Source organism: Puntigrus tetrazona, chromosome 4, assembly GCF_018831695.1.
Source record: "Puntigrus tetrazona isolate hp1 chromosome 4, ASM1883169v1, whole genome shotgun sequence".
NCBI classification, from domain to species: Eukaryota; Metazoa; Chordata; class Actinopteri; order Cypriniformes; family Cyprinidae; genus Puntigrus; species Puntigrus tetrazona.
The window spans coordinates 25,374,535-25,390,643 of NC_056702.1; the positions used below are offsets into that span (position 1 = coordinate 25,374,535).

General features: G+C 47.4%; 9 non-coding genes and 1 pseudogene across 9 annotated transcripts; all 10 read right to left on the minus strand.

The window, feature by feature from the left end:
- Positions 1–1,160: 1,160 nt before the first annotated feature.
- LOC122343869 lies at positions 1,161–1,324 on the minus strand. The gene has a single exon (XR_006250857.1). It is a non-coding gene; the product is annotated as a U1 spliceosomal RNA (small nuclear RNA).
- A 250-nt stretch (positions 1,325–1,574) lies between these two features.
- On the minus strand, positions 1,575–1,768 carry LOC122343886. Its single transcript, XR_006250873.1, has one exon. It is a non-coding gene; the product is annotated as a U2 spliceosomal RNA (small nuclear RNA).
- Positions 1,769–3,133: 1,365 nt separating this feature from the next.
- Positions 3,134–3,297, minus strand: LOC122343855. Its single transcript, XR_006250843.1, has one exon. It is a non-coding gene; the product is annotated as a U1 spliceosomal RNA (small nuclear RNA).
- Positions 3,298–3,551: 254 nt separating this feature from the next.
- Positions 3,552–3,742, minus strand: LOC122343877. Its single transcript, XR_006250864.1, has one exon. It is a non-coding gene; the product is annotated as a U2 spliceosomal RNA (small nuclear RNA).
- A 1,380-nt stretch (positions 3,743–5,122) lies between these two features.
- On the minus strand, positions 5,123–5,286 carry LOC122343856. Its single transcript, XR_006250844.1, has one exon. It is a non-coding gene; the product is annotated as a U1 spliceosomal RNA (small nuclear RNA).
- A 253-nt stretch (positions 5,287–5,539) lies between these two features.
- LOC122343890 lies at positions 5,540–5,774 on the minus strand (annotated as a pseudogene).
- A 3,939-nt stretch (positions 5,775–9,713) lies between these two features.
- Positions 9,714–9,871, minus strand: LOC122343871. The gene has a single exon (XR_006250858.1). It is a non-coding gene; the product is annotated as a U1 spliceosomal RNA (small nuclear RNA).
- A 249-nt stretch (positions 9,872–10,120) lies between these two features.
- LOC122343878 lies at positions 10,121–10,312 on the minus strand. Its single transcript, XR_006250865.1, has one exon. It is a non-coding gene; the product is annotated as a U2 spliceosomal RNA (small nuclear RNA).
- A 1,366-nt stretch (positions 10,313–11,678) lies between these two features.
- Positions 11,679–11,840, minus strand: LOC122343859. The gene has a single exon (XR_006250847.1). It is a non-coding gene; the product is annotated as a U1 spliceosomal RNA (small nuclear RNA).
- A 253-nt stretch (positions 11,841–12,093) lies between these two features.
- LOC122343881 lies at positions 12,094–12,283 on the minus strand. The gene has a single exon (XR_006250868.1). It is a non-coding gene; the product is annotated as a U2 spliceosomal RNA (small nuclear RNA).
- Positions 12,284–16,109: the final 3,826 nt, after the last annotated feature.

Sequence of the window (16,109 nt, forward strand, 5' to 3'; positions counted from 1 at the left end):
TTTTTCTGTAAAAACCGTTCGCATTCAAAACAATAAAGTCCTTACCTACAAAGGCCAGGTTAGCTAAAATAGCCCCGCCCCTTTCCAAGATATCGGGGTTGTTTGTTAAAATGGCGACACCGTCATTTGATCTGACTTCAAAGATTTTAAAAAGGCTAACACACCCTGTGCTCTTATTTTGCTCTTCACACTTCTCACATTGAGGGTAGAGATTGTGAGAGCCATGAGCAGTATGGTTAGGAAGGTAGAAAGCATTTTAAAACCGAGGACCATAAAAGACTGCAAAAATATATTGAAAATAATCTTATATCTTGACCACTCTGTTTCCCTCCCACTGGATTTCTCCAGCCCGTCCGAGACCGCCTCCAAGGAGGAAAACCTCCTCCTCCTCCTCCTCCTCCTCCTCCTCCTCCTCCTCCTCCATTTTGTTTTCTTCCCTTTTTCAGAGGCGGGGTTTCCTCCCCCTGTACAGCGCCAATGGTTGACTCCAGCCCTGTGGACGCCCCACTTCCTCCTAGCTGACCAATCCCTGAGGCCAGCTGGGAGTTTGAAATGTGCTCCAAAACCCCAGGGACCCTCCTCCTCCTCCTCCTCCTCCCTTTGTTTATTTGTTTGGTGGCCCTGCGGGGCGGCCATTTTGAGCTTGTCGGCAAAACTTTTGGGGCACACTCTGAAGAGGTGTTTTAAATCTCCACAAAGATCGCACCGCCTGCCATTGGTACATCGTTCAAAACCGTGTCCAATTTCTTTACAGCCTTTAAGGCGAGATAAAAGAAAAACGAATGAATAAAGGACAGCCAAAACGAGCGTGAAAAACAGCTAGAGCTAGGCAACAGCCCGATCGACTTGAAAAGTGAGGTCTGTCAGAAATTTGCACTAAATGGCCCACCGGGGTGTCCGCTCCTGCTCCCGGCGATCGACTGTCCAGCAAAGCTCAGCTACAACTCTAATCAAACACACCCGTAGGGACTCAGGCAAACAAACGCCGAGCAACAGTCAGACCGATCGACTCGAAAACAGAGGGCTGTGAGAAATCTGATCTAAACCTTAAACAAGTCAGAAAGACAGACAGCAAACACTACAAAAGAAAAACAAGGAGAGAAAGCTACAAAAGAAAAACAAGGAGAGAAAGATCATCTGCTTTGTTCGACCAATTTTTTCAGGGAGAGAGCTTGACGCAGTCCCCACTACCATAAATTATGCAAGTCGAGATTCCCACATTTGGGGAATTCGCAGGGGTCAGCACAACCGGAGTGCAATGGTCGAGCCTCGCCCTGGGTGAACCACCTTCTTGATCATGGTGTCTCCCCTGCCAGGTAAGTATGAAGGCCCAGGCGGCCATTCCGAGGTTCCATTCCCCTCTCTGACATCCTCTTCAAGGGTGACCCCACCCGCCCCACGGGACGACTCCCAGAAGCCCTCGGGCGCTGAACGTTTCACAGGCAACGCCCTTTAATCAAGCACACCCCCGACTGAACACAACGACCGCCGGGACGACTCCAAGAGCTCGTCAGAGGGAGATTTCAACAAACGGTAACAGCACACACTTGCTCTGCCATTGGTAACAACGAAAGGAGAAGCACACCGTTCCTGGAAACACTGCAATACCAGGCCGATGTTTGGAGTGGACGGAGCAAGCCCCGGCTCCAGCTCCGTGGTCCAAAAATCAATTTAATATGCAGTCCCCGGGTAGGGGACGTATCAGATATTAAACTGATGATAAGAACAGATACTACACTTGATCTTAGCCAAAAGGCCGAGAAGCGATGCCGCCACGAGACAGCGGGGAGAAAGCTGGAATGAGCGGCTCCACGCTCTGCCATGGTTACGTCGCAGAAGGGGGTAGTGGTACCCCAAATCGGACCACCTATGCACGGGCTTAAAATGCCCTGCCACGACTAGGGGAGCCCTAACTGACATGTGGGGCTGCAGGTTTTTAGAAAGGTTTATATCTATCTTTTTTTCTTTCTTTTTCTGTAAAAACCGTTCGCATTCAAAACAATAAAGTCCTTACCTACAAAGGCCAGGTTAGCTAAAATAGCCCCGCCCCTTTCCAAGATATCGGGGTTGTTTGTTAAAATGGCGACACCGTCATTTGATCTGACTTCAAAGATTTTAAAAAGGCTAACACACCCTGTGCTCTTATTTTGCTCTTCACACTTCTCACATTGAGGGTAGAGATTGTGAGAGCCATGAGCAGTATGGTTAGGAAGGTAGAAAGCATTTTTAAAACCGAGGACCATAAAAGACTGCAAAAATATATTGAAAATAATCTTATATCTTGACCACTCTGTTTCCCTCCCACTGGATTTCTCCAGCCCGTCCGAGACCGCCTCCAAGGAGGAAGAAACCGTCTCCTCCTCCTCCTCCTCCTCCTCCTCCTCCTCCTCCTCCTCCATTTTGTTTTCTTCCCTTTTTCAGAGGCGGGGTTTCCTCCCCCTGTACAGCGCCAATGGTTGACTCCAGCCCTGTGGACGCCCCACTTCCTCCTAGCTGACCAATCCCTGAGGCCAGCTGGGAGTTTGAAATGTGCTCCAAAACCCCAGGGACCGCCTCCTCCTCCTCCTCCCTTTGTTTATTTGTTTGGTGGCCCTGCGGGGCGGCCATTTTGAGCTTGTCGGCAAAACTTTTGGGGCACACTCTGAAGAGGTGTTTTAAATCTCCACAAAGATCGCACCGCCTGCCATTGGTACATCGTTCAAAACCGTGTCCAATTTCTTTACAGCCCTTTAAGGCGAGATAAAAGAAAAACGAATGAATAAAGGACAGCCAAAACGAGCGTGAAAAACAGCTAGAGCTAGGCAACAGCCCGATCGACTTGAAAAGTGAGGTCTGTCAGAAATTTGCACTAAATGGCCCCCACGGGTGTGTCGCTCCTGCTCCCGGCGATCGACTGTCCAGCAAAGCTCAGCTACAACTCTAATCAAACACACCCGTAGGGACTCAGGCAAACAAACGCCGAGCAACAGTCAGACCGATCGACTCGAAAACAGAGGGCTGTGAGAAATCTGATCTAAACCTTAAACAAGTCAGAAAGACAGACAGCAAACACTACAAAAGAAAAACAAGGAGAGAAAGCTACAAAAGAAAAACAAGGAGAGAAAGATCATCTGCTTTGTTCGACCAATTTTTTCAGGGGAGAGCGCGAACGCAGTCCCCCACTACCATAAATTATGCAGTCGAGATTCCCACATTTGGGGAATTCGCAGGGGTCAGCACAACCGGAGTGCAATGGTCGAGCCTCGCCCTGGGTGAACCACCTTCTTGATCATGGTGTCTCCCCTGCCAGGTAAGTATGAAGGCCCAGGCGGCCATTCCGAGGTTCCATTCCCCTCTCTGACATCCTCTTCAAGGGTGACCCCCACCCGCCCCACGGGACGACTCCCAGAAGCCCTCGGGCGCTGAACGTTTCACAGGCAACGCCCTTTAATCAAGCACACCCCCGACTGAACACAACGACCGCTTCGGGACGACTCCAAGAGCTCGTCAGAGGGGAGATTTCAACAAACGGTAACAGCACACACTTGCTCTGCCATTGGTAACAACGAAAGGAGAAGCACACCGTTCCTGGAAACACTGCAATACCAGGCCGATGTTTGGAGTGGACGGAGCAAGCCCCGGCTCCAGCTCCGTGGTCCAAAAATCAATTTAATATGCAGTCCCCGGGTAGGGGACGTATCAGATATTAAACTGATAAGAACAGATACTACACTTGATCTTAGCCAAAAGGCCGAGAAGCGATGCCGCCACGAGACAGCGGGGAGAAAGCTGGAATGAGCGGCTCCACGCTCTGCCATGGTTACGTCGCAGAAGGGGGTAGTGGTACCCCAAATCGGACCACCTATGCACGGGCTTAAAATGCCCTGCCACGACTAGGGGAGCCCTAACTGACATGTGGGGCTGCAGGTTTTTAGAAAGGTTTATATCTATCTTTTTTTTTTTTTTTTCTGTAAAAACCGTTCGCATTCAAAACAATAAAGTCCTTACCTACAAAGGCCAGGTTAGCTAAAATAGCCCCGCCCCTTTCCAAGATATCGGGGTTGTTTGTTAAAATGGCGACACCGTCATTTGATCTGACTTCAAAGATTTTAAAAAGGCTAACACACCCTGTGCTCTTATTTTGCTCTTCACACTTCTCACATTGAGGGTAGAGATTGTGAGAGCCATGAGCAGTATGGTTAGGAAGGTAGAAAGCATTTTAAAACCGAGGACCATAAAAGACTGCAAAAATATATTGAAATAATCTTATATCTTGACCACTCTGTTCCCTCCCACTGGATTTCTCCAGCCCGTCCGAGACCGCCTCCAAGGAGGAAACCGTCTCCTCCTCCTCCTCCTCCTCCTCCTCCTCCTCCTCCTCCATTTTGTTTTTTTTTCCTTTTTCAGAGGCGGGGTTTCTTCCCCCTGTACAGCGCCAATGGTTGACTCCAGCCCTGTGGACGCCCCACTTCCTCCTAGCTGACCAATCCCTGAGGCCAGCTGGGAGTTTGAAATGTGCTCCAAAACCCCAGGGACCGCCTCCTCCTCCTCCTCCCTTTGTTTATTTGTTTGGTGGCCCTGCGGGGCGGCCATTTTGAGCTTGTCGGCAAACTTTTGGGGCACACTCTGAAGAGGTGTTTTAAATCTCCACAAAGATCGCACCGCCTGCCATTGGTACATCGTTCAAAACCGTGTCCAATTTCTTTACAGCCTTTAAGGCGAGATAAAAGAAAAACGAATGAATAAAGGACAGCCAAAACGAGCGTGAAAAACAGCTAGAGCTAGGCAACAGCCCGATCGACTTGAAAAGTGAGGTCTGTCAGAAATTTGCACTAAATGGCCCACCGGGGTGTCCGCTCCTGCTCCCGGCGATCGACTGTCCAGCAAAGCTCAGCTACAACTCTAATCAAACACACCCGTAGGGACTCAGGCAAACAAACGCCGAGCAACAGTCAGACCGATCGACTCGAAAACAGAGGGCTGTGAGAAATCTGATCTAAACCTTAAACAAGTCAGAAAGACAGACAGCAAACACTACAAAAGAAAAACAAGGAGAGAAAGCTACAAAAGAAAAACAAGGAGAGAAAGCTACAAAAGAAAAACAAGGAGAGAAAGATCATCTGCTTTGTTCGACCAATTTTTTCAGGGGAGAGCGCGAACGCAGTCCCCCACTACCATAAATTATGCAGTCGAGATTCCCACATTTGGGGAATTCGCAGGGGTCAGCACAACCGGAGTGCAATGGTCGAGCCTCGCCCTGGGTGAACCACCTTCTTGATCATGGTGTCTCCCCTGCCAGGTAAGTATGAAGGCCCAGGCGGCCATTCCGAGGTTCCATTCCCCTCTCTGACATCCTCTTCAAGGGTGACCCCACCCGCCCCACGGGACGACTCCCAGAAGCCCTCGGGCGCTGAACGTTTCACAGGCAACGCCCTTTAATCAAGCACACCCCCGACTGAACACAACGACCGCTTCGGGACGACTCCAAGAGCTCGTCAGAGGGGAGATTTCAACAAACGGTAACAGCACACACTTGCTCTGCCATTGGTAACAACGAAAGGAGAAGCACACCGTTCCTGGAAACACTGCAATACCAGGCCGATGTTTGGAGTGGACGGAGCAAGCCCCGGCTCCAGCTCCGTGGTCCAAAAATCAATTTAATATGCAGTCCCCGGGTAGGGGACGTATCAGATATTAAACTGATAAGAACAGATTTTTTTTTTTTTTCAATTTTATTGTCACCATTTGCATTTTTCCATACACATTTTCCAGACCACACTTTAAAAACAAGCAATTAATTAATAACAATTACATATGGTTTGAAAAACAATATTTGTTAAAAGCAATCACAGAAACCAGTGTGTTTGCCTGTTTTTTCTTTGTAAACTCCATTTGTGTTTTAAAAAGTATACATATGAAAATACAATTAAAATAACCAACAAGTACCATGAAAGATATAAATAAATAATAAAAAATTCCTTTTTTCTTAAAAAAAAGTCATCTATTGTGCAAGACCGAGGGTAAGTCCTTATCAACTCAGGCTTCACCCTGCTCCCCTGAATAAGGCTGCGGGATGTAACTTTATCGGCTCAGCGGAGATCCCCTCTCCTCCGGCCCGCTGGCCCGCTGTTCCCGTAACCATGGTGGTGAGGGTGCATCTGGCAGCCAGGGTCGGTGGCGGCCGGGACCCTTTTCGTGCGACCCCCCCCCCGAATATCGTCGCCGGTACCCCTGCAGCATTGATGTTACCTTTAGCTCGCATGCATGCATGGGGATACCTTGAACGCGCTTCCCCACCAGCAGGTTTCTGGTGGCCCAGATGGCATCCTTGATGACGTTGAGGGTGAGCCAGAGCGAGGTAAATTCTTTTGTGGTCAGATCCTTCAAGCCCCGGCCCACCCCATGGATGGCGAGCTGGTACCCTAACTGGGCCCCACCCGCTGGTAGGCACGGGTAATACAGGGGGCCGGTCTTGGCCCACAGGTCCCGCGCAGCTCTGCACTCCCAGAGCAGGTGTCGGACGGTCTCCGGGGAATTGCACCCGGACCGAGGGCAGTGCGGGTTTTTGGCCATGCCTCTGGAGTGCATAACCGCCCTGACCGGGAGGATCTCGTGCGCCACCATCCATGACAAATCTTTGTGCCTATTCTGGAGAGCAGGGTGAGCAGCGTTCCTCCAAACTTCTTTGGCCTCACTTAAAGTAAGGCCTGGAACTGGACTCACCGGTTCTCGGTCCTGCACAAGAGAGACGAGATGCTTGTGGTTAGTTAAAATGGTGACATCTTGTGTTTCTAAAAAATATTTCTTTAAGAACTTTTTGATAAAACAATATTCCTTGGGAAGGTTAAAAGCCACCGGGGTTTTTAAATCGATGGGTAAAATCTTTAGCGCTCTCAAGTAGGACCCCATCCAAAAACGCGTCATTGCAGCCGTCTTGCTTTCCTTTGATGGGGTCACGGCGTAGTTGATGTGCAGGGCGGTGAAGCGGCTGCCTAAAAACAGATGGGGGTCTGGGAGACCTTTTCCTCCATTTCCCGGCCTTTTCTTCACCACCTCTCGCTTTAGGCGCTCCCACTTGGACCCCCACAGGAAGTAAAACACTGCCCTCTCCAGCTCTGCCAGGAATTGCCGAGGGGGACTAAAAACAGACAGACGAGTAAAATCAGTGGCAAAATCACTGCTTTAAAAATTAAAATCTTGCCCTCTAACGTCAGCTGTCGTAGTCTCCAAAACCCCAGTCTTTTTCTAACTTTCCCTAGCATGTCAGTCCAGTTTCCCCGTCCTCCACCCTCTTTATCAAATTTAACACCTAAAACTTTTAAATCGTCCTCTTTAAAAGCCAAATCAAGTCCACCAGTGTCCACATTGTCCCACGATCCGAAGAGCTGGGCCTCGGACTTGTTTCTGTTGAGCTTGGCGCCCGAGGCCCGACCGTACCAGTCAGTCAAGTCCAATGCTCTTCGTACTGATAAATAGTCCGTGGCTAAAAGAGTTATGTCGTCCATGTATAAAACACAGGTCGCCGTCAGTCCACCAGTCCCAGGAACGTCGAGTCCTTTGATCCATTTATCCCTTCTCAAGATCTGTGCTAGTGGCTCGATACAAGCCACATACAGAAGAGCAGATAAAGGACATCCCTGACGGACACCACTGTGGATCTTCACAGCTTTAGACAAATGCCCATTTACGAGGATTTTGCTAGTTAGGCCCTTGTACAGCAGTCCCACCCAAGCTATAAATCTTTCTGGAAACCCCATTTTTTGCAGTACCTGAAAGAGGTACTGATGCGAGACTCTGTCAAATGCTTTTTCAAAGTCTAAATTTAGGACTACTAGCCGGATGTTTCTGTCTCTCGCATAACAGATGGCGTCTCTAATCAGCACTAGGCTGTCTGTTATCTTTCTTCCGGGCACGGCACAAGCTTGATCTGGGTGAATCCTCCTAAAAACAGTGTCGACATACGTGTTGCTAAAATTTTGCTAAAAAGTTTGCAATCTACGTTTAAAAGAGTAATTGGTCTCCAATTTCCTAAGTCAGTCTTGTCTCCTTTTTTGTACAATAAGGACACTATCCCTATTCTAAAACTGTCTGGAAGTCTGTCGAGAGTCTCAAAGTCATTCACCAAACTGCCAATAAATCGTAACAGACATGTGGGGCTGCAGGTTTTAAGAAAGGTTTACATTGATCTTACCAAAAGGCCGAGATGGAGATTGCCTAAAAAGACACCGGAGAAAGCTGGACATGCAGCGCTTCACCAAAATGTTCTGTTATTATTAAAATGGCAACAAAGGCCAGGTTTGCTAAAATCGGACCCACCAAATGCCAGGCCCGGGTCCAGAAAATGCCCTCCCTGTAACTTGATAGGGAGGGCAGACTGACATTCTTGAAGTAAAACAGATCTGACTTAAAAGATTTTAAAAGGCCAACACACCCTGTGAGAAAGCTTTTTCTCTTCACACTTCTCACATTGAGGGTAGAGATTGTGAGAGCCATGAGCAGTATGGTTAAAAGGGTATGAAGCATTTTAAACCTACAGACAATAAAAGACTGCAAAAATATGTTTAAAATCATGTTTATATCTTGTAGCACCACTTTTTCCTTTCCCACTGGATTTCTCCAGCCCGTAAAGAGCTTGCCGCCAAGGCCAGGTTAAATAGTCTCCTCCCCCTCCTGTTCTCTTTTCCTCCTCGTCATTTGATCTCTTCTTTTTGCAAAAAGGCTAAGCTCTTATTTTGCTCTTCACACTTCTCACAGAGCCACATAGCTGTGAGAGCCATGAGCAGTATGGTTAGGAAGGGTGAAAGCATTTAAAACCGAGGACCATAAAAGACTGCAAAATATATTGAGGCCATCTTATATCTTGACCACTCTGTTCCTCCCTCCCTGGATTTCTCCAGCCCCCTTTGAGACCGCCTCCAAGGAGGAAACCCTCCTCCTCCTCCTCCTCCTCCTCCTCCTCCTCCTCCTCCATTTTGTTTTCTTCCCTTTTTCATATATGGGGTTTCTCTCCCTGTACAGCGCCAATGGTTGACTCCAGCCCTGTGGACGCCCCCCACTTCCTCCTAGCTGACCAATCCCTGAGGCCAGCTGGGAGTTTGAAATGTGCTCCAAAACCCCAGGGACCGCCCTCCTCCTCCTCCCTTTGTTTATTTGTTTGGTGCTCAGTGGGGCAGCCATTTTGAGCTTGTCGGCAAAACTTTTGGGGCACACTCTGAAGAGAGTGTTTTAAATCTCCACAAAGATCGCACCGCCTGCCATTGGTACATTCTTCAAAACTGTGTCCAATTTCTTTACAGCCTTTTAAACAAGCGAGATAAAAGAAAAGCGAATGAATAAAGGACAGCCAAACCAGCGTGAAAAACAAACAGCTAGAGCTAGGCAACAGCCCGATCGACTTGAAAAGTGAGGTCTGTCAGAAATTTGCACTAAATGGCCCACCGGGTGTGTCGCTCCTGCTCCCGGCGATCGACTGTCCAGCAAAGCTCAGCTACAACTCTAATCAAAACACGCCAGGAGGACTCAGGCAAACAAACGCCGAGCAGCAACAGTCAGACCGATCGACTAAAAAACAGAGGGGCTGTGAGAAATCTGATCTAAACCTTAAACAAGTCAGAAAGACAGACAGCACAGATACAAGGAGAGAAAGGACAGTAAAAGAAAAACAAGGAGAAAAAAGAAAACAAAAGATCATCTGCAAGGAGAAAAGATCATCTGCTTTGTTCGACCATTTTTTCAGGGGAGAGCGCGAACGCAGTCCCCACTACCATAAATTATGCAGTCGAGATTCCCACATTTGGGAATTCGCAGGGGTCAGCACAACCGAGTGCAATGGTCGAGCCTCGCCCTGGGTGAACCACCTTCTTGATCATGGTGTCTCCCTGCCAGGTAGTATGATGAAGGCCCAGGCGGCCATTCCGAGGTTCCATTCCCTCTCTGACATCCTCTTCAGGGTGACCCCCCCCGCCCCACGGACGACTCCCAGAAGCCCTCGGGCGCTGAACGCTTCACAGGCAACGCCCTTTAATCAAGCACACCCCGACTGAACACAACGACCGCCGGGCGACTCTCCAAGAGCTCGTCAGAGGAGATTTCAACAAACGGTAACAGCACACACTTGCTCTGCCATTGGTAACAACGAAAGGAGAAGCACACCGTTCCTGGAAACACTGCAATACCAGGCCGATGTTTGGGAGTGGACGGAGCAAGCCCCGGCTCCAGCTCCGTGGTCCAAAAATCAATTTAATATGCAGTCCCCGGGTAGGGGACGTATCAGATATTAAACTGATAAGAACAGATACTACACTTGATCTTAGCCAAAAGGCCGAGAAGCGATGCCGCCACGAGACAGCGGGGAGAAAGCTGGAATGAGCGGCTCCACGCTCTGCCATGGTTACGTCGCAGAAGGGGGTAGTGGTACCCCAAATCGGACCACCTATGCACGGGCTTAAAATGCCCTGCCACGACTAGGGGAGCCCTAACTGACATGTGGGGCTGCAGGTTTTAGAAAGGTTTATATCTATCTTTTTTCTTTCTTTTTCTGTAAAACCGTTCGCATTCAAAACAATAAAGTCCTTACCTACAAAGGCCAGGTTAGCTAAAATAGCCCCGCCCCTTTCCAAGATATCGGGGTTGTTTGTTAAAAATGGCGACACCATCATTTGATCTGACTTCAAAGATTTTAAAAAGGCTAACACACCCCTGTGCTCTTATTTTGCTCTTCACACTTCTCACATTGAGGGTAGAGATTGTGAGAGCCATGAGCAGTATGGTTAGGAAGGTAGAAAGCATTTTAAAACCGAGGACCATAAAAGACTGCAAAAATATATTGAAAATAATCTTATATCTTGACCACTCTGTTTCCCTCCCACTGGATTTCTCCAGCCCGTCCGAGACCGCCTCCAAGGAGGAAACCGTCTCTCCTCCTCCTCCTCCTCCTCCTCCTCCCCTCCTTTCCATTTTTTTTCTTCCCTTTTTCAGAGGCGGGTTTCTCCCCTGTACAGCGCCAATGGTTGACTCCAGCCCTGTGGACGCCCCACTTCCTCCTAGCTGACCAATCCCTGAGGCCAGCTGGGAGTTTGAAATGTGCTCCAAAACCCCAGGGACCGCCTCCTCCTCCTCCTCCCTTTGTTTATTTGTTTGGTGGCCCTGCGGGGCGGCCATTTTGAGCTTGTCGGCAAAACTTTTGGGGCACACTCTGAAAGAGGTGTTTTAAATCTCCACAAAGATCGCACCGCCTGCCATTGGTACATCGTTCAAAACCGTGTCCAATTTCTTTACAGCCTTTAAGGCGAGATAAAAGAAAAACGAATGAATAAAGGACAGCCAAAACGAAGCGTGAAAAACAGCTAGAGCTAGGCAACAGCCCGATCGACTTGAAAAGTGAGGTCTGTCAGAAATTTGCACTAAATGGCCCACCGGGGTGTCCGCTCCTGCTCCCGGCGATCGACTGTCCAGCAAAGCTCAGCTACAACTCTAATCAAACACACCCGTGAGGGACTCAGGCAAACAAACGCCGAGCAACAGTCAGACCGATCGACTCGAAAACAGAGGGCTGTGAGAAATCTGATCTAAACCTTAAACAAGTCAGAAAGACAGACAGCAAACAGCAAACACTACAAAAGAAAAACAAGGAGAGAAAGCTACAAAAAAAAAAAAAGAGAGAAAGATCATCTGCTTTGTTCGTCTGACGACAATTTTTTCAGGGGAGCGTGAACGCAGTCCCCCACTACCATAAATTATGCAGTCGAGATTCCCACATTTGGGGAATTCGCAGGGGTCAGCACAACCGGAGTGCAATGGTCGAGCCTCGCCCTGGGTGAACCACCTTCTTGATCATGGTGTCTCCCCTGCCAGGTAAGTATGAAGGCCCAGGCGGCCATTCCGAGGTTCCATTCCCCTCTCTGACATCCTCTTCAAGGGTGACCCCACCCGCCCCACGGGACGACTCCCAGAAGCCCTCGGGCGCTGAACGTTTCACAGGCAACGCCCTTTAATCAAGCACACCCCCGACTGAACACAACGACCGCTTCGGGACGACTCCAAGAGCTCGTCAGAGGGGAGATTTCAACAAACGGTAACAGCACACACTTGCTCTGCCATTGGTAACAACGAAAGGAGAAGCACACCGTTCCTGGAAACACTGCAATACCAGGCCGATGTTTGGAGTGGACGGAGCAAGCCCCGGCTCCAGCTCCGTGGTCCAAAAATCAATTTAATATGCAGTCCCGGGTAGGGGACGTATCAGATATTAAACTGATAAGAACAGATACTACACTTGATCTTAGCCAAAAGGCCGAGAAGCGATGCCGCCACGAGACAGCGGGGAGAAAGCTGGAATGAGCGGCTCCACGCTCTGCCATGGTTACGTCGCAGAAGGGGGTAGTGGTACCCCAAATCGGACCACCTATGCACGGGCTTAAAATGCCCTGCCACGACTAGGGGAGCCCTAACTGACATGTGGGGCTGCAGGCCGGGGACCTAGAACAAGACGTGTTATACCAGATGGAAGCTGAAACTGAAGGGTCAAAGTTGCATAATGTCAATACACAACTCTAACATCTCCCTCCTGTTTGACATTTAGCACCTATTTAAAATGACATAACAAGGCATATGCATGTTGAGCTACTGATTACTTGAATAAATAATCGATGCTTACTTTAAACAGCAAGGTTGGGGCGAAAACCTCAGTATCTGAGGAAAAATTCCCAACCGACCCCCAAGATGTTACATGGGCGATCACCTGTAAGGCTTGCATCTTAATGTATACAATATAAAATTTAAAAATAGAAACTAGGAGAAAAATGTGAAAATAAACGAAAAGGAAAAATGAAATAAAACAATGCCTCTTGTTCTTGGCACGGCTACTGTAGCTTGTCAGTGTACCTTTTGTATCACAACATCAGCACTCAGCCATGTCACAGCTGTGGTTTTAACTGAGACTTCAAACATGATACTAAAGCTCTCCATTTCTCTCTTGGTGGAGAAGCATGGTAAAACTGAAAAATGTCTGGCTAATCATTTTAGTAATCATTGCCCTTAAACATGGTAAAACACAGATCATGCATAAACATGTTCAAATCAAAATGAGTCTTTAGTTCCTGTCGTTCTGTGAACCAGTCGAAATTCAATTAGTTTCCGTTCCCCTTTAATCGTCTCTCATATGGCCACCAGTGTGACCATCACTGCTGCACTCAAGTTTAGAGCAACTCTCCAGCCCTCACGTGCTCCCATTTGGGGCGCTATAGCTGGGAGTAAGGGATTAGTTGATTTCTTCAGCAGCCAAGGGTTTTGAAACCGGCCGACTTCCACCCCTACTCAGCACCCTCCCAAGGTGTTAGCAGTTTGCAATGGCTTTGATGGATCCACGTATATCTCTCAGTGATCTTAACTGCAGTGGGTGTGGTCAGGATAACGGTGAATGGTCCTTCCCACCTTGGCAACGACCAGTTCTTTCTCTTGATAACTTTGATCAGGATGCTGTCGCCTGGTTTCACGCTTGAGGCCTGTGGGGACAGAGGTATATCTGGCAGATCATTTGCTCTCACAACATCTTTAAATTTCAACATTTTGTTCATCCATTCTGCTAGTGTATGCTGCTCTTGTGGTTTCTCACACACATCATCACACAGCGGCAAACTGAACGGTCTACCATACAGTATTTGTACTGTTGGCAAGGTGTCAGTTCAATAAAATCCATGTGGATAAACTGAAAAGGGTAGTCTGGCTTAGGAAATTGACCTCTCTTAGGTCTGCAGATGCCCTGTGAATTATGTTTACAGCAGATCACTTTTTTTTTACTGTTCTACCCTATGCACCATCCCTCCTGTTGACACATGTGCTTGACTCAAACCCAATATAATTTTTTATGTTTGAATAACACAACTCCCTTTCTAGTGGGGAGAAATATCAGTCGTGTTATTCCTAAACCACAACAAACTTATTCACTGTAAATCCTAATGATTCACAATGACATTCATACAACACATTCATAGCACTCATACCCTGCGCGCTTAAAACAACTTTGTCGACACCAGAGCCCCTGGCTCTCACTTAACCCAATGTCCCAGACAATTGGTCGACAGATCCTTCTGTCCAAATTACTGAGCTTCCAGAGTCAGTACAGACCCTCTACCTAAACCGGTAGATCACAGGCTGCACACTCGAGCTAGTACTTAATTTACTGAGCTTCCAGAGTCAGTACAGACCCTCTACCTAAACAGGTAAATCACGGGTTGCACACTCGAGCTAGTACTTAATCACTGAGTTTCCAGAGTCGATACAACAGGTAAATCACTGGTTACGAACTCGAGCCGGTACCTATTATACTGCAGTCACACACACACACTTGAACGTTCATAAAAAAAAAAAAAAAAAAAAAAATACACACGGTATATCACCTGATCACTGCGTTGAGTTGTCCTTCCAACGGCTCTCCTCAGACAGCCCGGAGAAGTTGATTTTTCCAGACGAAGAATCACCGACCCCCCTCGAATTCACGCGGGTGGATTTTGTCAGGCAGCTATTGCCTGGCTCTGGCCAGAGACTATCTCTCAGCTCCTCTTCGTCCTCTTCGTCCTCTCCTCCTCCGCTCTGTCCTGTTGCCCCAAAACCTCACACAGTAGGCCAAATGCTGACCTTTTTAGGAATGACTGGATTCAGTGCAGAATGGATAGAAGATTATGCTATCAAAACTGCCTCATTAAGAATGTTAACTAAAGAAATAGGACAACAGAACTTAAAACAACATCTGATATGGAACATGGATGCGTCAATAGCCTTTGAATCCATCAAAAGAGAATTACAAACAGCACCAGTACTTACTCACCCTAATTATGACAATGTGTTTCATCTTTATGTAGCCAACCGAAAAGATGGGTATGCATCAGCAGTGTTAATGCAAGACACCTGTAGTGGTCGGAAAAAACAACCAATAGCATATTATAGTACAAAATTAGACAATGTAGCACAGGGCTACCCTCCATGCTATCAGCAAGGGTTAGCTGCAGTGTATGCAATGTATGAAAAAGCATCAACAATAACAATGGGATATCCAGTTGTTGTTTACACACATCATGAAATAGTGGAACTAATTGAAAGAGGAAAATTTGTTTTGACCCAAGCAAGATGCTTGCAGTATTCTGTATTGCTAAAATACCCGGACATAACTCTTAAGCGCTGCTTGACAAACAATCCGGCTGATTACATTCCCTTGGATGATGAGGGAGAACCACACAAATGTGTAGCTGAATCATTAGCATTCACACGTTTGAGACCAGATGATCAAATGGAATTTGGAGATCCCATGAGGGGTACATAATTGCTCCAACTGCTTTACTTAATATAATGATTCCTGATGCACATGGATTTGATCATTGTGCACGAGGAGAAGTTATAAGAGCAATCAAAAGGCAAGGGTACTGGTCGCCTTATTTACAAGCCATGGTTGATAATTTTTTAGCTGAATATGAGATCTGTGCACAAAACAATGTAAGAAAAAGAACTACAACACTTTTGTCTTACATACCAACACCTGAAGGTCCGTTTAAACATCTAGTACTGGATTATGTGGACATGATTAAGTCAGTCAGAGGAAAAAGGTACATGCTAGTAATAATTGATCGGTTTAGCCGTTGGGTAGAAGCAGTGCCATCGCCAGATCAAAGCGCTCAGACAGTGATTAAATTCTTGACCAGAGAAGTGATTCCACGATTTGGAATTCCGTCACAAATCAGTTCAGACAATGGTTCGGCGTTTGTGCAGCGAACTGTCAAAATGGTGTTACAACAACTCAGAATAAAACAGACATTAGGATGTGTTTATCACCCTCAATCACAAGGAATGGTAGAAAGGGTTGATGGAACCATCAAAGCAAAAGTCAACAAAATATGTGCAGACACAAAGCTCAATTGGGTAGATGCATTGCCACTTGCACTAATGAGTTATAGAATGCAAACAAATAGGATCACCAATTTGACACCTCATGAAATGTTGACTGGCAGACCAATGCCTGTAACCTTTCTAAGAGGCCCATATGAAGGCCCTTCATTAGAACAGCTGCAATTGGAATTACGGTCATACATGAGACAATTAACTGCGATACATAAAGCCATCTACTTACAGGAGCAGAGCAA